The sequence below is a fragment of the Larimichthys crocea genome, chromosome VIII (genome assembly GCF_000972845.2).
Source record: "Larimichthys crocea isolate SSNF chromosome VIII, L_crocea_2.0, whole genome shotgun sequence".
NCBI lineage: Eukaryota > Metazoa > Chordata > Actinopteri > Sciaenidae > Larimichthys > Larimichthys crocea.
In genome coordinates this window covers 15679056-15702293 of record NC_040018.1, presented here as the reverse complement: position 1 = coordinate 15702293, position 23238 = coordinate 15679056, and positions in this window count along the sequence as shown.

The following is a 23238-nucleotide window of genomic DNA, read 5'->3' as shown; positions in this document are numbered from 1 at the left end:
TAACACACACAGGTAGATTATCAGAGTTTAGTCTGTGAATCCACCTGGATAGTCTCTGCTTCAGAGACATTTCAGGCTTGTTATGGAATTTTCTATCCTTAGATTACACGAGGTCACGTGTGGGCCTTGAGGTCCTCTGCAGTATTAGTTGTTTGGCTTTAGTTCGGAACAGTAAGTGCCAGTCTATCTCAACGCCGAAAAGAACTATTGCTGCCTTCCTAGACATAATAGATAGCTGGCCGTTGACGGACCAATCCGCGTAAACAGACATCTGTGTCTCCAGACTAGAATATGTTGACAATAACACCTCCATGAGTAAAAACATTCTCTTTGACTAATTCTGGGCATACAGTATTTGTGGTGTACCGTATTTTCACGACCATAAGGCGCACCGTACGAAAAGGCGCAGTCTCAGTTATGTGTGCCATTACTGTATTTAACACACACATAGGGCGCACCGTACGAAAAGGCGCAGTCTACACACACATATGGCGCACCGCCTTACAACAACACACACACAAGCATACAAGTGTGCGTATTTAAAAATAGAGCGGGAGCAAAACTGAGTTTGATTGTGCTTTATTTAAGTCCTTATTACAAAGTACTAACATTTTTTAAGCACATTACCACAGCACACATTAGCACATTGCCAGTAATCGTCAATAATCAAACCCATCGAAGTCCTCATTCTCCGTTTCTGAGTTAAACAGCTGCGCTAAGTCAAATATGCCAGTTCCACTTTCTTCGCTGTCAGAGTCACTTTCCGTGCCGTGCGGCCCCTCGAAAATGATGCTGGCTTTTGCGAAAGCTCGAACAACAGTGCCAGTAGACACGTTAGTCCACGCATCTACAATCCATCCGCAAACTGTGGCGTAACTTGCCCGGCGCTGCCTGCCACTCTTTGTGAAACTGTGGTCTCCATCGGTCATCCATCGCTCCCACGCCGCTCGCAGCCTTACTTTGAACGGCCGGTTCACACCGATGTCCAGCGGTTGGAGTTCCTTTGTCAGACCTCCCGGAATAACAGCAAGTGCAGCGTTCATTTGTTTCACTTCTTTTTTCACATCGGCTGTGAGATGGGCACGTTGTTCTCAACACAGGTTTAACAACACACATAGGGCGCACTGCACTATAGGGCGCGCCGCACATTTTGAAAAAAATATAAGACGTTTATATGCGCCTTATGGTCGTGAAAATACGGTAATCTTGGGGTTTAAAGTCTATCCACCAGGATGAGTTGGGCAGACTGTGTAACTGACTCAGGCACTTCTGATGAACTTTGAGAGTGTCTCTAATTCTCCTTGGCCAAGCATCAATAAATAATACAGCATTTCATCATCAAGACATCAAAGTGTCCTGAACACTTTCTTCCCTCCTGTACTCACCATTGACCTTTGACTTCAGCAATTTCTCCACAACAAGGCTGTCTGTGGAGGTTTGACCAATCTGAGTGTCTGATTGGCTTGCGGAGCGTGACGTGAGGCTTCGTTTTTGGATCCGGATCATCTTCTCTCCTGCACGCCGGTGTGTTTTTTTGCAGCAACCCCTGCATTGCACTACCATTACTATTGCATACCTGTTTTTCCCAGAGCGCCTGATCCTGTGTGAATCTGCACTAAATCATACACACTGTACCTTTAAAAAATGGTTACTGGTGATGTCATAAACTTTAATTATACAAATTCTTTCTTCAATAAAAAATTTCAAGGAAAGTTAACTGTATCTGAAAATCACCTTCCATTATTTGCTGCTGTATATCAGCAAAAGGTAGAGTCAGTGTTTTAAAAGGGCCATCAGCCTGTTCCTACAGTTGCACACACACTACTAACATTCACCTTTTGTGTGGAATGCATGAAGGTGGACACACAGGTCAGTAAAAGTCATGGGATGAGAGGTTTACACCAGAGGTTACATTAAACCTCTTGAGGGCTCTCCAAAGCTATGTCACTTTCATAGGATAGAAACAGCCTCAACAGCAGATTGTATGACATGCACACACAGGTGCAGACACATGGCTCCCTCTCAGTGATACTCACATACTTTGCACACAAGTTCCTGAGTCTAACAATACCACCATAATTCTTTTGTTTCATCGAGCAAGGTTGTGAAGCAGTGGATCTAAATCAAGCTTCTAAAAGCTGCATATGAGTCTGAGATGTTTCCTGGGTTATCTGACAAAGACAAAGGACATAATGAGAGACAGATCAGTTTCACCTCCATCCACTTCTCCTCCCCCCCTTTGCTAAGTCTTCCCAGCTCTCTGCTCTGCCATTCTGAGATACAGGACCTACACTGAGGTCTATCTTAGTACACAACCGGATCATACCAGGCCAATCTTCCCCCTAGAAATAGAGGAGGGCCGGAAAAAGACTCCCGTTTGCTGACGTCACCTTATCGAGAGCAAGGGACACAGGGGAGAGGTAGCGAGTAGATTACCGGTCTCTAAAAATAAAATTGAAATATGGCTTCTGTTCTGCAACCTCCCTTATTCCACCTCTCTCTCTCGCTCTGTATGATTTTTTGTTGACTGTTCTTCCTCCATGTGCCCCATCTCCATAGCGTGATTCATGCAGAATAGCATAAATAAATGTGTGTTGACTTTATGATAAATTTTAGCAGTTGACCATGATCCTTATTTAATAATATACTTACATACACATATTATATAGGTGTGGCCTGGTTGCACATTATTGTTTTAAACCTCTGCCTCTTGGTCTATTTTACTGGTCTCAGAGGACAGTGGGCATTGAGTACTAATTGGTTCCAGAGCGAACCATAACGCGGACTCCACCAACGACTGTCCGCCTTCATCGTCACAGGACCGTAACGAGTGTTTTGCAAACAACACAGAGGGGCTGATAAGAGGCCAGGTGGGTAATTGATGTGGTTACTAAGTGGCTAATTTGCATTCTTTACGCATATCAAACTAAACAGAGGGAGAGATAGGAGTAAATTAGACAGGGTTGGAGGAAAATTACAGTCATAAATGCTAACATGAACTCAAAATTTTGCCTAAAGTGCCCAGAATTGTTGGAGAAGACTCATTAATAAAATACTTAAGGATTTTGACAGAGTTGAATGTAAGGGCAATATCATTTTTTCCCTGTCAATGGATTGACAAGTTTCACAAGATAAATAAAGTCAGTATTTCTGTTAAGCTTCAAAATTTTCTTCAAGGCAGGATGAGTAGGATTTCCCTAAAAAATTTAATTAAAAAAAATAACAATATATAGCCTCCTACAAAAATAAGAAGTAGAAATCCCTCTCACTCATCACTTACGACCAACTGGAAGTATATGGCACTGTCTGCAGCCCCTTTGTATGCATTTTCTTATTTTGCTGTGTAAGGCTGGGCATCACCCTCTGGGCAGTGGGTGTGTAGCCTTGAGCCAATAGTAGCGTGCAGCGCATGCGGGTGGGACTCTATAAAAGCGCATCATGACCAGGTGCCAGACTGTAAGCACGCATCCAAGAGGAACTCGAGCTGGAGTGCCAATTTTAAATGTTTGGTATACAAACGACAACGGACAAATCAGCTCATTTTCCCTTTAAGCTCAAAATCATTGCTGAGGCTGGGTTTGGTTTCTAAGTCTATTGGCTAAATGTGCATTGTAAAGAACAGCACATTACAGCATATTACACATTGATGCACATTTTTATATAGTGCGTTCTGTGGTTTCAATTGTATAAATTCTTAATTTCAAATGATAACAGGAATTCATAATGTTTCCAGTTATTACTGCTTAGTAAGAAGTCAAAGCAAACCATACTGAAAGCAAAAAACCACATACGTTTAGGGCAGGTTCATTTGTTTGTTGTATTTGGAGATTCTTCCCTATCTTAAGTAAGATAGGGCAAAAATATATTTCTGGAAGATTTCCATAAACTGATGATACAGCACACTGATTTTTTTTGAGAGTTAAATAAAGAATAGTCCATTAATGAGGCAAGATTATTGTTACAAAAGATAACAGCTGGAGTTATTCTCTCCCATGTAAGGACACACGGCAGCTGTGCTACTATCACACGATGCCTGACTGTCTGCTGGTGGAAATGATGAGCTGTTCTACAGTGACAACAGAAGGGATGATAACTGATGACATTTGGGTTAGTTATGGGGTAACTAGATATGATGAAGGCATCACTTAGACTTATTCTTGTAATGCTGTTGTTACAATGCACATTGTATTCATGCTAATTGGCCAAAAATATAGGGTATCAGGTGCTGTGGGAGTATCCTATAAACCTAATTTACAGATGCTATTACTATTATCTCACACAGCTCAGTGTAAACTGTGAACAAGAACAACTCTCTCAGGAATCCTGAAGCCTCTTTCCTGACAGGCGATAGGGGACCAAATTAATGGACTCTGCAAAACACGTGGGTGATTCAACAGGCATTTGGACATGTGGTTGAATGGTTTATGCTTCAAAAAAGTTGTGTGTGCGTGTGAATTTGGCTTGAGGCACTATTAAACATGTCTATTTTTTTTTTTAGGCTATCTTGTTTCACCAAAGACAGCTAAACATGTTGTGACATCCTAATCTATCAAACTCTCTGCTTTCCTGGGGAAATAAAGTTAATTTGTGACTATTTGCAGAATGCACCACAACAGTATGCTATTGATAACCAAGCTGGGTCCCACCTCTTGTTATATGTGCATTCTTTTCAACCTGTTCCCTGGCACAGCTCCGAGCTGTCTTGCTGTCCCTTTGGAGCACATCTGCTGCTTTAATGCTCCACCAGAGTTTATGGAGGTACAGCACAGGCCAGAGCTGCACCTGCAGACCCATCCAAACAAGAGGAACAGCACTTGTATTGTTAAAGAAACTCATGACGTAAATATCTGTTCTGTCTTAACTCTAAAAATCACATAATGTGGCACATAATTTTTACAAGTGGTGTTCAAGCTTAGGTACCGACAGTGGGACGGTACGGCGCTGAGAAGAGGGGTAAAATGGAAAGCGAGAGAAATCTGAACCACGAAAATGTGTCAATAAAAAAGAAGTGAAAAATAGGAGAGAGATAGAGAGGAAGCAGTCTCTTGCTGTCAATTCCTCTTCCAGTATAAAGAATCACTGAGGCCACCTGCACCAGATGCTGGCTAGGATCATTAGGCGGGTGGCTAAAGGAGAGGTGCTTACCCAAAGAGGAGAGCTGTGTACCAAGCCCACCTGCCCAGGGATAAGAATCTCCCTGGGACTCTTAAGCTGAAAGGAAGAGAGTGCTGAGCCTCTCTTAAACAGATGAAGCAAAATAAAACCAAGGCTATTTATCAGTGTAGCAGCCACTCGACTTGTCACTCCTCACCCTGCCTCCTCTCCATTCAGCCATTCATTCACGGCAGCGCTATCAGCCCCCACAAAGCAAATCAGATGCATGAATCAGGACGAGCAGTATGGCTGAAGTAAGCCAAAAATTACTCCTCCAGCTGGCCAAGAGGACAAATTAATATATAGAGGTGGGCACCACTTGAGAGTTGCCATTTGACTTTCACTGTACTTTAGATTATGTGGAGCCACACAAACTTTAAAAGCTATGCCTGGTTGTTGCTGTTTGTAAAGGGTATTCCCACTGTGGCAAACATTTGTCACTGAAGGCCTGACCAAACACTTTAGAACGACCTGGAGACCACACCAATTATCTAATTACTGCTGCTTCCTAAGAAAGTCCCTGGGTTTCACTCAGATCAAATGGACCATCAAACATCACAAATACTATCTCGAAAAACATCATTGTTTGGTCAACTGTAACCACTGGTGGTTCCCCCTGCCTATCCATGTCCATCTTTAAGCCTCATCCTTCCAACAGAGAGGTGATTTCTACGCTCCATTCATCATGTGAGGAGCCAACAGCTAAATCCCTGTCAGAGCTGAAAGAGTGATTCCTGCTGCTCCTGTGTATCACTGACGCCGCTCCCTTGTGGCAGATTTTCCAACACACTCACAAAGTGGGAGACAGATTATTTTCACCAGACTTGCCCTCTCCAGGGGGCAATCTGTCCGTGTTACAGCGGCGTTAGTCACAGGGATAAAGGTACTGTGCTCCACCGTCTGCAGAATTTTCCAAAGTGGTATTAAAGCAAAAGTAATTATGCATGATATGTTAAAGTAAATGAATGATCGCAGTGTGTACATGGAATTGCCTCCCTTCGTCACCGTTACCACTGTATCGTACTGAAAAGAGAAAATGGGGAAAAGTTAGAGACCAGCATAATGGGACATTTTGAAACAGACAAAATTGTCTCATTATGATGCATTATACAGACTCCTCAGAGCTGCAGCCTCAGAGGTTTGGTAATTTTGGACCCACACGTGTATTGTTTAATCAGCATTGTTATCATTACCACTCTTCGTCCTCCACTCCTCTGCAATAAAGTGCTGAAGCAGGTGAATTACACCGTGGAACTTCACGATACTCAAGTGCATCTGTCCATTGTTGCTAGTAGGCTGAATCCAAAGCACTAACCCCTCACTAACCTTTAATGATCAGCTAGAGCCCTTAAAAATAGATGTACCTTGCAATACAAGCTCTTCTGCGCGTGTTTGTTTTTTGAGGCATCATATAATGTGCTCTAATCCTGGCTATTGATACGTCTCCTTGCTTTTGTACAGCCATAATAAGGAACGGCGTCAGTGGTAGGCAAACCATTCAGTGCGATAGCCATGTCTAATGGGGCTATAATGCAGGGTTGAATGGCTCTATCTGCTGGGGAGAGACAGCCCTCTCAGCAGCCCCTCAGGCCATATCCTCAGGTCCATTTCAGAGGAAATTCTCAAGTGTTTCATAATTTCCATTCATAAATGGCTTGTTTTGATCACTGAGCTATAGCATTATGTCTTTTTAGCAGTTAGCTGGCTGTTGGACAAACCCAGATCGTCAGCTTTGTTCATCCTTAAAATGATTCCTGCTTATAATGGAAAACTAGACGGTTATTTTGTAATTTATATTATCTCGTCACTACTACAGTAAACCTAAGAGAGACAGTGATCATGGTAAGAGATAGAAAAACCCCTACTGTAAAACAACGTTGCATCCACAGTGCACTTCAAATCCAAACAGTCTAGATAAACGTGGGAAATGGCTCCTTTATTTCATTTTATTTTATTCCTTTATTCCTGTGCGCTGGTCTCTGAGGAGTGCTGGCATCGATTGCTGATTTAATGAAAGCGTCTGTTCCTCTCCCCCATTCCTCACTCCTCCTCCAGGTCACTCTGCTTAAAATGCCTCCGTTAATCAGATTTCTGTTAAAAGCCGTAAATAGAATCAGAGGTCTGGTGCCAAGACACACTCCCCTTTACTCTAGTCTTCAATTTGCCTCTCCCTTTTCTACGATTTTCTCATCTGGTGTAGTGTTTTCAGTGGCCTTCTCATGTACACGTGCAATGGGCAGCACCTCATAGTCAAACTTTTACAACAAAACTGTGAAATAACAAAAGACAGACACTTCATATGCATCTTCTTCTGTAGCGCAACACACTGCTGGTAATACAAACAATTACTCGATTAATTGACTCGTCATTCATTAGAAAATTAACCGACAACTTTTTTGACAACCTATTAATCAGAAAGTAACCTTTCAAGCTTAAACACTAGACACTGTTCCACGCTCTTAAATGTAAGGATTTGCCTCTTCTGTAGATATCTATGGGCTTTGGATTATTGGTCAAACAAATCAGTCAACTAGATGGCATGCCGATGGCAATGGTCAACAAATGTTGTTGCCCAACTTGAGACTGGTTTCATTCCAATCGTAAGAACTCTGCTCCATTTATTTTAGCACTTAGCACAGACTGCTGAGACTGCCTCCCAGTGCTTCACTACTTCTGGGATGTTATCCCGTTCTCTTCTCATAATACAAGTTCTCAGGTGTCTGATTAGTGGCTAAATATAAGATGGTGGAAGTGTTGGTGCCTTCCTATATATATATATATATATATTCAGCTCATGTTAACACAATCTCTACATGGAGTGGCATTAAAGATCAAATAGATAAAAGATAAAAACAACTTACCTAATGTACATGAAAGATTTAGACTAAAAACACTGTGGTGCCATTTTTTATTTGTTCATCATAGTTTACATGTGGAAATAATCACCAGAGGTCTGTCTTTACTTAAAAAATCTAAAAGAATGGCCTTATGACATGCCCATGTGGAAGAAATGAAAATCTTGTTATTACCACGCAATGTGTGTTTGGCCTGTGGAACTACCATGAAATGAAAAACAAACTGAGAAAGTACAAATAAAATGCCACATTGTCCTAACTAACAGTGAGGTCCTTGATTCTTTAAAATACCTACCTATGAAAGGGGATCAGAGTCCTGGTTGTGGTGGGTCCTGGGGTCTCCTTCACTAATCTGCCTTGCAGATATTTAAAAAGGATAAAACTACATTGAATCACATTGAAAAAATGCTGGTGTACTCTTTGGGTTGAACATTTTTAAGATGTTGCAATGACCATATGACATAGCTGTATAAAATAATGCCTCTTGTTATGTTTACAAGCAGGCAAAGCAACTCAACCTCTACCACTTGCTCCCTGGGGGTCTGTTTAACTCTCAGTGATTGTAAGAGTTTATGTCCATGTTAAGTTCCCCATTTATGAAATGTCTGTCAGCCCAAGGTCCTTAAGGGAATACACACATGTACAGAGTACTGCGTGAAAAAAACAAAACAATGTAATAATAGTTATATTACAAATCTACTGCTATAGATCACTAACAGGATGTACATGCTCAGCACTAAATATTTCCGTATCTGCACTGAACATTTGCAATTGCAAAGGGAGAAGGAGAAAGAGATAAAACAATGCTCATAGCACTATCCTTAGCTCAGCCCCTTCCTCACTGGGGATGCAGCCCAGCTGCTCATCCAGGTGCTTGTCATCTCCCACATGGACTACTGCAACTCCCACCCCGGCGTCTGCCATCAGACCTCTGCAGTTTGTCCAGAATGCTGATGCCCGCCTGGTTTTCAGCATCTCAAAGTTCCCCCACACTATTTTTCTGCACCACTAGCTCCATGTTCTGTACGCATCAGTTTCACAAAATGCATGTCGGTTTACGCCAGCTCTACTATAACGTAACCTTTACCTCCAACCTTATCACCTTACAGCGCATTTTCATCCTGAAGTTACGTTATTGACTTTCGTTTTTAAAGTTAGTTTTAGTTAGATAGTTAATAGTATTTACTCTGCATTCCTGAATAGTGTTTTTAGCATTTTGTGACCATTTTGGTAATTATCCCAGTGTGTCTAAAGGTTAGCCAGTCAGCTAGTCTAGCTGGTTGCTTAGATGGAGAAAAGGACAACGAAGTTTATGAGGATGTCGGTCAGCTCTAAAGAGTTTTGCTCATTCACTCATTGCTCTTCATCCTCCAGGGGGAGCTTTCACTACTATATAAAAATAGTTGGACACAGATTTTGAACCCTTTATCCAGCAATGAGGTCAGAGTTTTTGTGTACGTCAGTACGTCACATCAGGACACTTCAGTAATTACAAAAATGATCAAAAACATTATGTATGAATGAAACGTAAATACTATTAACATGTACAAGGCTAACTGTGAAAAGAGAAGTAGGATGAAAAAGCACTGAGGTCATAAGGTTTGATGTAAAGTTATCATTACGTGCAGTTTGTCACACTGCATTGTGCAGGGAGAGAGTATCAAGTTTAAGACTCTGGTGCTGACCTACAGGCCACTGAAAATAACCACTTCTTCCAACCTCCAAAGCCAAACCATTGCCATGCTCTGACTGTGTAAGACTGGCTGCCCCATCGCCCTCGGTCAAGGCTCCTCTCTGTTCTGGCCCTAAAGTGGTGGAATGAACTCCCCACTGAAATTAGGACAGCAGAGTCACTGCCAATCTTTTGCTGCAGGCTGAAAACCACCTTGGCAGACTGCACCTCAACACCCCACACTGTGACTTCCATTTCACATCTCACTTGTTTATATAAAATGTTTTAAAAAGGCACTTGCTATGTAATTTTTAAATCACACTTTTAGCTATTTATTTTTGATGACATCTCTCCATTTTGAGCCTGAATGCACTTATTGTATAAACGTGTCTGCCAAATGAATGTAATATTGTATAGTCCAAAGCTCATGTCAGAGAAATGGAGGCAAAACAGGCTGAACTTGCATCACCTCCTCAGATGAGAAGGCCAGGCTGCAGACTAACTTTTCCACTTGTAACCAACTTTCTCACTTGGTCACACAAGCACATATTTTTGCAGCACCCTTTTTACCGATACAATTCTGAGGTATCTGTACTTTATACTTCCACTCTGCTACATTTTAGAGAGAAATATTGTACTTTTTACTCCACTAAATGTATTTGGTACTGATAGTTTCTTTTCAGATTCAATAAAACAAAAATTAAGGTAACTCGAGATATAGCCATAGTTTCCATTTTGGTGCTGCATGAGTAGATTAGACATCGACTCGAATTGCAAAGCTTATCCGAATGCAAAGATCTGATTGGCTGAGCATCATGATTTTCAATGTAATTGTTCTGTGAGTTTTCTGGGGTGATAAACCAGTGCCATAAAGCCTGAAAAAGCTTCCAGGCGAAGAGAGATACACTCTGTAAGGTGAGGTTTCTCCTAAATTGGTTAACATACACAACCACATACAATTTAAACTCTCACACACTCACAGTCTGAAGCTCTGAAAGGTCCTCATGGGATTTACCATTATAATATTAGCAAGTTCCCAGCTTTGCCTTTAAAAGTTCAGCGTTGTGTTTTCATCATATGACGCTTAGCTCACTCTAGAACAAATTTTATTTATTTATTTATTTATTTATATTCTAAAATCATAAATCACAATTTGCCTGGGGGTGGCATACAATGTGTACAGTGTGCAACTCTGTCCTCAGACCCTCTATTTGGGAAACGAAAAGCTCCCCAATAACCCTTTTAACAGGTAAAAAAGGAACCTCTCTCCAGGAAAGGACAGACATGAAACAGTTACGTGTACAGAGCAGACACACTAAATCACGCTACATGCCATTTTAAGTTTGTGATACATGCAGATTATAAAATGGATGGAATGTGATAGGTGTGCACACCAATACCATTTATGTGTGGAAATGGTGTATGTTTTTGAGGATACAAATTATTTACATATCTGTAGGTGTTTCGTTGAGTCGCATTTTCAATTAAATGTAATGTGTACATTACGTTTGTGATATGATTTAATTAAGTAGATTATCAAAGAGGAAACACTCCTTGGGCTTACAAATCTTCATGAGTTATTGTATAAGCTAAAGGATTCTTTAAGACGAGACTTTTCTTTCCAGCAGATAAGCAGCACTTAGACTGCCACAAGGGCTAATCATCACATTGTTCCTGATGAATAGCCAGCCAAAATGATTATGCACTCTACAAAAACTCTTAATTAGCAAAATCTCTTCCTCAATCAAGTATCTAAATTACATTTGTACAGTTCAGTGATTACTGACCAAAAGGAGGATTCTTGAGCTGTAAAGAATACGCTGGCCCATAAATGGTCCCATCGAATGGGTGACCACTCACTGAATGAATCATGTCCTAATAATTAAATTGTATGGCATACAGAGAGTGTTAACTTTAGTGGATGCGCATTGAGCGGTTCTGACTTCTCAATAGGCTTTTAAAGAAATTAAGTGATGGGCTTGGACAATAATTTCTCTTTTCTGGGTCATTGATTGTTCTCTTTTTTGGCTCATCCAGGCCCACTTTGCTTCTCTACTTAAGATTTGCATTCAGGGACTCTTGTCTTATCCATATAGCCTCAGACAAGTCAAAGGAGTAGAGAAACATTTGAGGATTTATAGACAAGTTATTCACTCAACCGCTGTAATTGTTTATCAAAAATAATAGATAACTACAGTAAATTAAAATGTATAAATCGATTGGGAGATCAGGATTAATGAATTGGAGATGCTGATCATGAAAACTACTCAGTCACACACACTGCATTTGTTTACTAGCAGATCTTGACTTCTCCAATATAGCACCATGTGTACTAAGGTTCAGACCTTACCGCAGTAGCCTCAACCTGAGGACCATTGCTGCACGTCATCCTGTCTCTCTTCATAAGAGGTAAATAATCAAATGAGAAGGTGTGTCCAAACGTTTGACTGCTACTGTACATACCACAGCATTATGGTGGTTTGTTTGAATTTAAAGGACTTTTTAAGCACTTTGTTAAGGACTATTTCCGAGATTTTTTCACACTGCCTTAACAGCTGTTATAACAAAACCTTCAGTATAAGCCATGTATCTACCAAAAAAACGGGCTTCAGACAGCCCTAAAAATAGGTAGGTTTTTATGGGTACATTCTCCCATTTAGCACACTTTGCTAAACAAACTAAAAAAAGAATATCACAAGTGTAAACTGTCTTCATTATGTTCACCTGCTCACTTAATGACAGTGTTTCTAAGTAATATACATATATAACAACATAAAAGCAGGCACAGTTTTACTGAATGAACATCCGTTACAAGCATTTTATGTCTGAATACATTTACAGTCGCATCAATCAGGTTCACCGTGTTTAAATTCGGGTGATTTCACTCTTAATTTCAATGATATATCCCCTGTCATGAGTAGCACTTATATACTGCTAATGCCTGTGTTTAATCTTCAAAGTGTTAAACTGTTCCAAAGAATTGTCACTAGAAAACAACACTAGAAAGCTTAAAACACAATTGCCACAGGAATATACAAACCCTAATACCCTCTTCATAGAAGAAGGAAACAGAAACAAGCAGCTGTTATATCTAAAATGTTTAATTATGTAACCCAGTCAAAATAGCCTGGATGAATTTGCAGCTACAAGGACATTTGTTTAACACATTGAGACTGTCAAAACAGGAAAATTAGTCATATCACAGAGAGCTTTTTCCTTTTATTATGTGTTCATTTTTCTTTCCTTTTTTGACCTCAGAGGACTAACAATTTGCTGCAATCTGTTAGCATCCAGCTATTAATCTACTGGCTGCTGAACAGCCTGCAGGATTGTTGTGATTTAAGGGCTATAACAGCATCTTCTCTCTCCGTTCAAGCACCTGCATCCCATTTGTTTCAGTTTTTTCTAAGAAGTTTTAAGCAACCTGTCAGAATGTCATAATATTAGGCAATAATCAGTCAATTAGTGTCTCTTTTGCACCTAGCCTCTCTGCCCCTTCCCCTTGCCAGGTCTTTTGAAACTTTTGGAACAACCGTTGCCGCCTTTCTGTGACATTTTTTCGCCATCCAAAGGGGTTTGATATCATGCTTCTTCCTGATCAATAAATAGAACTGTAGGCTAGTGCCATTTATCACCTCCAAAACAGCCTACCTGCCTCCCCTGAAGAGTGATAGATCTCCCATTCAGTCTATAATCTAAAATTACTCATAAAGACTGATTAGGGCCAAATCAGAACCTTCCTCTTCTGAATCCTGTACATATCATCAAAAAAAAGGCTTCCTGGAGTCAAGCAGCCATATGATAGACGAGCATTTCTAAACACGAGGCCAGGGTATTGTGCGTGCCATGAAGCTTATTTTATAGGGTCCATGATAGATGTTGTTTAGAGCGATTTAAGCGGCCCTTATGCTGGTGTCAGCATCTGACCCCTCCGCAGTGATAAAGCTATCAGAAAGAGAGAGTAGAACCACAAGTGAAATATGGAGGGAGGGACACGTGTGCCAGATAAACTCCTGCATACTGGGCACCCACCCAGCTCTGGGAGGGGAAAGCCTTCAGTCTTATCTGCATAAAACTTGAGGAGTGGTGGTTGAGGATGGGAGGGGGGCAACTGCAGAAAGAGTGGTTTCAGTGAAATTGCCTGTGAAGTCCACTAACCGTTCAACTTCCAAAACTTGAATTTAATTCAAAAGCATTTTCCCCAGGAAGAATAAGTGCAAAGCGACTCCTCATTTAATCAATCAGAGGCAAGTTTAAGACATAATTTAGCTAAGTAATATAATTAATTAGCAGCTACACACTGCACAATGCAATAGTAGTAAATGTGTAGCGGCAAAAGACAAGCAATATCACTGGTAACAGATGCTTCTGCTTGTAGATGCCAGAATCAAACCTAGCTCCTCTTGACAAAGTGCTTTACAATCAAAAGGACAGTAAAACACAATGTTATAAAATATGATAGATAACACGATTACAGCTCAGAATAATAAAACAAGACAACAAGATCAAGGTACAATAATTAAAATGGGTCAACTGATAAAAGTTGGACATGGGCTTTAAATAAAAGTGAGTTTTTAAGAAGTGACAAAAAAAAAAAAAAAAAAAAAAAAGAAAGAAACTGACTTTTTATTCTGAGATGTTTTGGCTAAAGCTGAGAGGCCAAGACTGACGGCCCTTTTCGTCAGGTGTGGTATGAAATGGTGCCAAAGCATCAAACGTAAAAAGGAGCTTCACTCAGATGGATCAGATAGTTTGCTGAAAAAGCCAGAGAGCTTTACCTGAGGATCTTGGCTGCACTGTGTTCCATAACATGCAGTTATGGCTGTGCAATATGACGGTATATCATGACAATACAGAACAATATCTATTATTTTATATTATGTCCATCGTTCATTTTGTTGTGTTACAAATCACACTCTTTGGGCAAATCCTTTCCTTGATTTGAACATTGGTTTGATTTTATACGCGGCCACACATCACAGGCCGGCAGCAGGCAGCAGGGGCCTCCCTTCTGCCCCATGGACGTGGTTTGGGTATGAAAAGTCCAACATGGACCACAAAACTGTAATGTTACTTTCTAAATGATGCCGCAGACAGGTGCTCACAACAGGCTCAAACATCACTAACTTATTTTAACACTGGCGCAAGAATCATGTCAAACAGTATGAAGAGTCTTCACATGAGAGCCACAAAAGTATCATTGGGTATTCAAAACAAACCCCACACTCAGACATATCTTCCCAGGCTTTCAGACGTTGCTGCAAATAATGCTGTGAGTGTAAAATGTAATTTAAAAAAATAACCCTTTCCTTGTGATCATCTATTCAAGATAAGATATACTTTATTGTCCCAGAGGGGAATTTGACTCAGGCACTAGTACTAAACACAGCTGCAATCAACGTAAATACAATATGTAGCCCACAAAATGTAATTTTATTAATCTCACAAGTAAAGGATAATCAGGTAGTAATTATCAATAAAAAAAGACACGTTTGAAGAAAGAAAAATGAACCATGTCTAAATCCAAACTGTATTCCAACCAGCTTGAATCGAGTTAAGTGAGGACAGAGAACAAGGAATAGACGGCAGGTAAAGAAGGAAAAGTGCTGGAGCAAAAAATATTCTTCCCAGTAGAGGTTACTCTTTTAGGAAGGTATTACAAACCCAATGGGACATTAACCCCACCCCTCCCCTCGCTCCTCCAAGCTCTATAATACAGACGCTGCCCCAAATGAGTAGTTGGTGTTGTCATGTGAAATTGAGACCTATTGGTTGTAATCAGGAAATGCGACAGGCCTGTCCCCTCTAAGAGCAGGTCACCTCTACTCCCCCGCCCTCTTCCTGTTCTGGTCCGTTCAGCCTTCATGAGCCCCATGTTTTATTCCCCATTTCTGTCCACACACATTGGCCCTGTCATTTTTCACCCCGCTGACTGATTACTGGTTACACCGTTCAGGCAATCTCCACTTACAGCTCCTTGTCTTCCCTGGCTTTATGACATTATTACATGTCTTTATCACCACTATCAATACTCCTGGCCCCATAGTGAGATGTTTCAACACACAGTACAGACGAGGCATAAACATCGGAAGCTTAGCCCACAAATCTTCAACACACACTACATCCCAGTATAGTGTTATTTGGTCAGAGACCTGCAGCAATACAAGTTTAACTTAGTTAATTATCAATTAATCAGCATCATTACACTTCATTTATAAAGTAGTAGTTACTTAGACCTGCTCAGAACTCTGCTCAGCCTGGGATATCATTTTCTTTCTGTCTGGCTGCACAGACTTGACTGTGATAACAGAAGTTCAATAGTTTGACTAACCAAGCATGTGTGAAAATGAAATACAGTTTTAAATCAATGGAAACAAGGCAGTAGTTCCTATATCACCAAGTCTGATAGATTAAACAAGTGGGAGCGTTTAAATTAAGTTACATAAAGGGACAATGGAAAAAGAGGGTGAGACAATATAAAGTAGTATAAAAGAAAACATATCTCTATAAACTGTGCTTAATGGGTATTTTATTAATCCTTACCGTTCACTAACCACCATTATTCTTTTGAGGTCTCACTTTGTTGTCGCTGTACACTCTTCGGGTTAAGACCTTCAATGTTTGAGTCAAACTAGTTAAACCTAACTTTTACTCAGTGACGACAAAGATTTCAGAGCATAACATGGGGATGAAATGTGAGAATGTGATGGGAAAAAAAAGAGTTGAAATTAAAGTAAAATACTCTAAATTAAAAAAACTCAAACACCTTGCAATAAAAAAGGAGTGAAAGGCTGCAAAAGAGAAAGTAAAAGACATTCCCTCTAAAATAAAGATAGTTTTAAGTGGACATTATATTGTCTCAGTTATTTTATTTTTTACAATATAAATCATCACTATTACTGACATGTTTGGAGGATGTTTACAATGTGACATTTGTGGTTGTGGATTGTGGTGGTTGTGGACGAGAGGTGGTCGTCATACAGGTGTATTTTATGAACCCAACTTAGAAATGAAACATTTCTTGTTGTTAAAAATGTTCACTTTTAATATTTCTTTCAATTTAGTAACAATGCTAATGTTCTAATGTGTTGGTTGCTCAAATTAAGTGCTTATTACTGATGCAGCTGTATAAAGCAACCTGAAGTTAATGGTGCATTATTAGTTATTTTAGGTTAAATGGTGAACTGTTTTTTTGTTGTTGTTTTTTAAGTTTCCAGATGTAATTTGAGTTCACCTCAATAACAGGATGAGCATATTTGAGCTTATGCATAAACATCCTCAGTGTCCTGTTTGGGAATGAGAAAGACTCTGTGCACTTAGCATACGTCAGCAAGCAGAATAGTAAATGTGTGTATTAATAATTAAAAATATTAAACGAAGAATGAGAAACACTTATCTATGTTTTACAGTCATTTTTCTCAAATTGAACTCAAAGTACTTGTGTGTGTATTCTCTGTGTGTACCTATGTGTGCATTAGTGGCGGTGATTTGCGTGCAGTCATGCATGCCTGCCTCTGGGTGGGTGTGGGGATGTGTCTGTGTGTGTGTGTGTGTGTGTGTGTGTGTGTGTTTTGCGAACAAGCGCTTGAACACATACAGTAACTTGACTGAAATGGGGAATTTTAACATGAGGAAAGCATAATCTTAGTCTCACAACAGGGCGCCTCAATGTCAGAGGAGCAGTGCACTGGTGGCAATTACTATTGACATCACGCTAATTGTAGCTGAATAATTAATCCTTACTGTTCTGGAGTACAGGGACCTGAAAAGGTGAGCTAGATGTGGCAGAGTTGAACAATGTAGAACGGTGACTAATTGGATTTAGGATAATTGTGTTTATTGGACAATCACAATATTACCTATTCCAGTTTAGGTCATGTTTAAGGAGACACACTAGCCAGGATTAGACTGCTGAATACCAATTAATAACAATTAAGAGTATGAATTCAAATATCTACACACAATGCTCTTGAAGCTAAACAAATATACAGTACACAAGTACTGGATATGCAGCGCTGAATTCATCAAATGAAAACAATGTAGTCTGTATTAAGTGGATGAGCACGGTGAAACTCTCTGATTAAATTTGTAGCACTTGTCTGCCCTCTATTGAACACTATGCTTAAATCTCATTCCTCTCCCATGCATGCAGAACAAAATGGTATGTTTTACCTTGTAAGTTATGATGAATTTAGTGATTTTATAGAGAATAAAATCATGACAATCACAATTATTTAGGCCAAAAAAGACTGTAGAAGTCTGTAATATATTTAATATAAGTTTGTAAAATCCCTTTTCTCATACGGTTGCATAAACTGTGGTGACGACGACACAGAACATCAGGATGCTTTGAGTATGTGTATGTGTATGTGTATGTGAGTAAGTGCCGCCCAACAAGAAAAAGCTGTGTATGAGCAAGTAAACCATGACCTTTGACCTTCCTCAGGGCACAAAAAAATTATTTCAAGACCAAAGATATCAAAACTATTACATTGCATAAAATATAGCTTTTGATCAGGTTATAATTTTGATGTTGTTTAATTTCACTTCAGAATTAAAATAACTAATTTTAAATACAAAATAATCTGTATCTTGTATATCACATATTCCCACTGGACCTCTATGAGAAACTTAAGAGAGATGGTGACATGAAGGGTGACTAGACCTAATAGATAGAAAGAAACACATCCATTTTTATTTAGTATAAAGAGAACACAGTGTAAATGTAGTGTTCTGTTTGAGGAGGTTCTTTTGTGTAGTTAAAAAAAAATGTAATTGTGTTACATTCATAATTATTTTTTTGGCATGCTGCAGAAAAAAGTGGCAGATTCTGATATATTCAGAGGTTTTTTAATTGTGTCTTTCTGTCTGCTTACTGAACACAGGACGTGACAGCAGTGTAATGTGGTTTGAAATGACACATCTCTCATCATTTACCAGGACATCGTGCAACAAAATGTGAAAACGATGTCTGATGTGCGACAGCGGCAACAGGAGGTGATTCATTCTGCTTAACGCAGACATGTGATATAACCCTTGTAATCTATTGTTAATGGTCATGCATTATCTTCTTATCCAAAACAGTATAGCCTATTGATGTTGGTTTCATTATTAATGGAAAGTTGACTCACCAAGCATTTCCTGATGACTCAACATTGTACATACAAGGCTAACTGCGTACGTAAGTGACAAGTACAAATTTGCTTGTTCTTCACCACCAAAGAAACACGAGCAAGACTTAACATTGAAGCAGTGGAGTGAGAATAACCAGACCTTCTTTCAAATGTAACCCAACTGGAAGACTCGTGGGTTCACTCTATAGTAAGACAATGTGGCCATCTAGTGGGCAACACCTCAAAAACCTTCATGACCAGGCCACTTGGCTGCTGTAAATAATTTTCCCCAGCTCACCTGCAGTGAAACTGATTTTCCAATATTTATTCAGTGGTATTTTGTTTTTGAAATTGTTTATAATGTTTGCTTTCCAACTGAATGATGTTAAGTGCCTATATTTTGTACAGAGTTTGTGAAACAAACTTCTGGGCAACAGCAGTCTATTCCTCATTGAGATATCATGTTAATTCAATTTAATTTCTTTTTCATCTTGCTAAGTGATTACTGCATTGGGCTGAATTGCCCTGCAGATGGCCTCATCTGGGAAACGGCAAATTAAATGCTGCAAATGTGCTGATGTTAAAAACTTTAAAATCTAATTACAAAACTCCTGACAGTTATGATATGCGATATGATATCCATTATATATCTCTATGTCTTTGTTACTGAGTGAAGTCTCACATTTAGATGTGTGACTGAGATAACTGGCAATGACTTCCTTTAGCTAAACTGACACACCTATCCATCAAAACTATCTAAATTACATTTAAAAAGATACTAGAAGAGGGTGTAGGACAGGGGTGTCCAAACTCTTTTTAAAGAGGGCCAGATTTGACAATGTGAAGATGCTCGGGGACCAATACTAACATTTAAAAAATGAAAAAATACCAATAAAAGTTAGATTAAAATGTAACAATTTTATTTTCATTGTCACAATTATTATTATTATTATGTTTAATGAAAATGTCACCAAATCTAAGCCAGTCAGACGTGAACAAATCTAAAAAGCAGTTCTGCCTTTCTTTCACATCTGAAGTCAGATAACAAAGAATAAATTGTAAGGAATAAGCTAACCTCATGTTCATTTTAAACATGACTTATTATGAGTAATGCAAAGTCTGGTAACATTTAGGTTTAAAATGTATCATCTTGTTCTTGTCCTCAACAAAATGATTCAGAAAGAAACAACACCAGCAGTTATGTCCTTAGAGATTCAAATGCTTCATTGTTTCAACAAAAAAAAAAGCCAAATCTTCTTCCAGCCATACAGTATCTGACGATCCTAGCAGGCCATAAATAATAAATTATAAAAATGAAGCTTTGGGCCATTTGAAATCTGACCGCGGGCTGTGATTGGCCCCCAGGCCGTACTTTGGACATCCCTGGTGTAGGACTATAATTAAAAATAATAATTTAAAGAAAACAATTTAAGCTCATATAGGGATGGCATATTTTGACATGGATGAAATCAGACCTCTTTCATCAGTAACATCAGCAACAGTAAACTTTTCGCTTTGCACATGACTAAACAAATCAGTGTAATGTTTCCACCAGAGCTTAAATTTTATCTGTGCCACTCACTCCACCAATATTACACAGTAAATTGGGTTTATTACTTCATAATTCTGCAAGAGCAAATGAGCCCCCACAGTATTGTTCAGTGATTTTGTTTTTCGCTTAATAAAAAGGCCCAGGTCTATTTTTGAAGCCTGAATCAACAAAATAAACAGCTCGCTTGCTGTAGCATAAAGTTTAGCCATAGGTGTATCGCAGCATTATTGTTATATCAACAAAAGGACTCTCTTAGCACAACATATTTCACTTTAGAGCCAAGGGCAGAGTAGATCACTTGAATGTATATTCCCTAGTAAGTCCTACACTATCCTATATAGCTACCACTATTAACACTGTAACCTTCTGTAAACAGTGGCAGTGCAGGTAGTATGTCTCAAATAGCAAATTATTGTATGAAAAATATTTCAGATTAGCCTCTATTGATTTAAACAAGGGCTGCGTTACTATCATCAAACCATAAGTTAACATCTAAAAGAGATTCATTTCACTTTTGACAGGATTCAGATTACAGATGTCATGCCTGACATGTTCAAATTAAGAGTCGTTTGTATTTGCGCTCGGATTTTCACTCCTGTATGAATTTGACAAAGCTGTAGCTATGGATGCAGTGATTAACCGATTTCACAATTAAAATGGCACAGTTTTGTAATCGTGAAGGCTCAGCGACGCAGAGTGTTACTGTCAGTTACAATCAACAAAGTGGGAGTGAGTTAAGACTATGGCAAAAAAAAAAAACAGGTAAAGGAGCATTGTATAGTTTATTCAACCTAACGTTTGCAAAAACCCCATGTAATCCCCTCAGGGACATAACACCTGCATAAGAGATTTTTTTTTCTACTTTAATTTTTACTAAAACTGCTGATGTGATTTGATACACCCATAATGATGCGGAATTAATGAATGCATTGTCATTATGTAAGCTGGATTTTCCCTCAGACTACCATCAAAATCTATAATCATTACCTCAGTTTGGAGCAGTATTGGAGGAGTATTATAATCAAGGTTGACATATTAAAGTTCATGATCATATTAAGTGACTTTACACAGAACAGTATTATCAAAACAGTCTTGACAGAGTGCTGATGAATGCAAAATGAGTTAATTCGGTCCTGTCACTGTTGCTGATTGTGTCAGTAAATAGCGCGCAGTGACGGCTTTATTAAAACTTGCAACACAAATACTGTAGCTGAATCAAAAACAGCATACAATATATTTGAATTTATCAACGTCATCATTTGCACACAAAACACACAGTAAGTCTCTTTAATTTGACCAACAGCAAATTTGCACTTCATCCAGCTATCATATTTCAATAATCAGGCAGCATCACAAGCTAACACATTAAAATTATGAAACTATCAGAGCATTCTGGCACATTTCATATTCACTCGGCTTGAAGTTGTAATATATATATATATGCGCATATTCAAAATGTTTTGACAGACCCAACAGAAAACAGTGCCAAGAAGTCACACAAGTTAACGTATCGCTTGTTGTGACATTTTCTCTGGTTGTGTTTAACCTGAATCATACAGTAATTGACACCATAAGTAAGTGGAAGCTTAGGGCACTATCTAGAGGACAAACCGTGGTATAACATGTCAACCTGAACATAGGACGGGATTCATTCATAATAGTGTTTCAGGTGCATTTTCTTTTTCCCGACATGATTTTTAATCTTACATAATAAAACTAAAATGAGAAAATATTTCAAATTAGTTTTGACGTCTAATTAGGTAATAATATAGAACCTGCTGCCCTGTAATCATGTCAGTTCACATTATGCTCTGAGGGTGCATATTCCTAAACAAATTTACAATTACTGTCAATCAAATACCACAAATGACACATGGTGAAGCTGTCTGGACCCCGATAGTCTGAAGCCCTGGATGCAGAACTTGGTCCAGTTTGGCCTGTAGTAATCCAGCTTTGTAGATCATGTGTTAATAGTGTGCTATCTGTCTGGAGAGGATGTTTGTGTAGTATGCAGGGGATGTGTTGATGAGGGCTATTTTTTCTGCATTAGCGGTGAGATTGGGTCTAAATGATACAAAATATATTATTAATAAAGCCAGTATTTCTTTTAAGTTAATTATACGCTTAGATTTTGCTGACCCGCAGCTTTGCCAGACATCAACAGACACTCGCAGATACAAAATACTGCCCTTTCCTGTTTTAAAAGGTGATTAAAGTTTTAATGGTAATGGTGGCTCTGACAGCTATTTAATGCATTTGTTTTTCCTCATTAGGCTATTCTAGTTTCTGATTTACTTTCAGTTATCCTTTACACTCTTTTCTAAAAAAAAATATATACATATTCACACAATTGTATGAATTTCAAAATCAAAGCTCTTTGATTAAAAGTTTTGCCTGGATGTGTGGTTTCAGCAAATAAATAAAGTGTTTTTAGCAACAAAGGGAGTTGAAGCGTGAAAACGTTAATACAATGCACTGCAGCAGTAACACAGATTTAGTCAGTGACTTGAAGATCTCAGGATAAACAACGTGCAGGATTCAAAATGTCACACTCAAAAGCTTGTGTTTCAAAATTAACAAGGTTAAAATTATAAACTAATTCAACAACGGTTAAACAAAGTTTGAAAAATAAATATCTTTGAAAATTGATCTATAAGAGCTTGACACTGCAATTGCACTTTTCAATCTTGCAGCTATGAGGTGGCAGACTGAAGAAAATCTGCTTTCACAAACAACTATAGGTGAAGATGCACACACGAGGAACACACACAAACACATCTCCAGCTTCCCACAACACATAGAACACCAATAGCCAATATAAAATTCACACTGTCTGCCAAAAACACTAAAATCCAATGTCTAGTGTAGAAATAAAAATGAGATAGCTGCAAA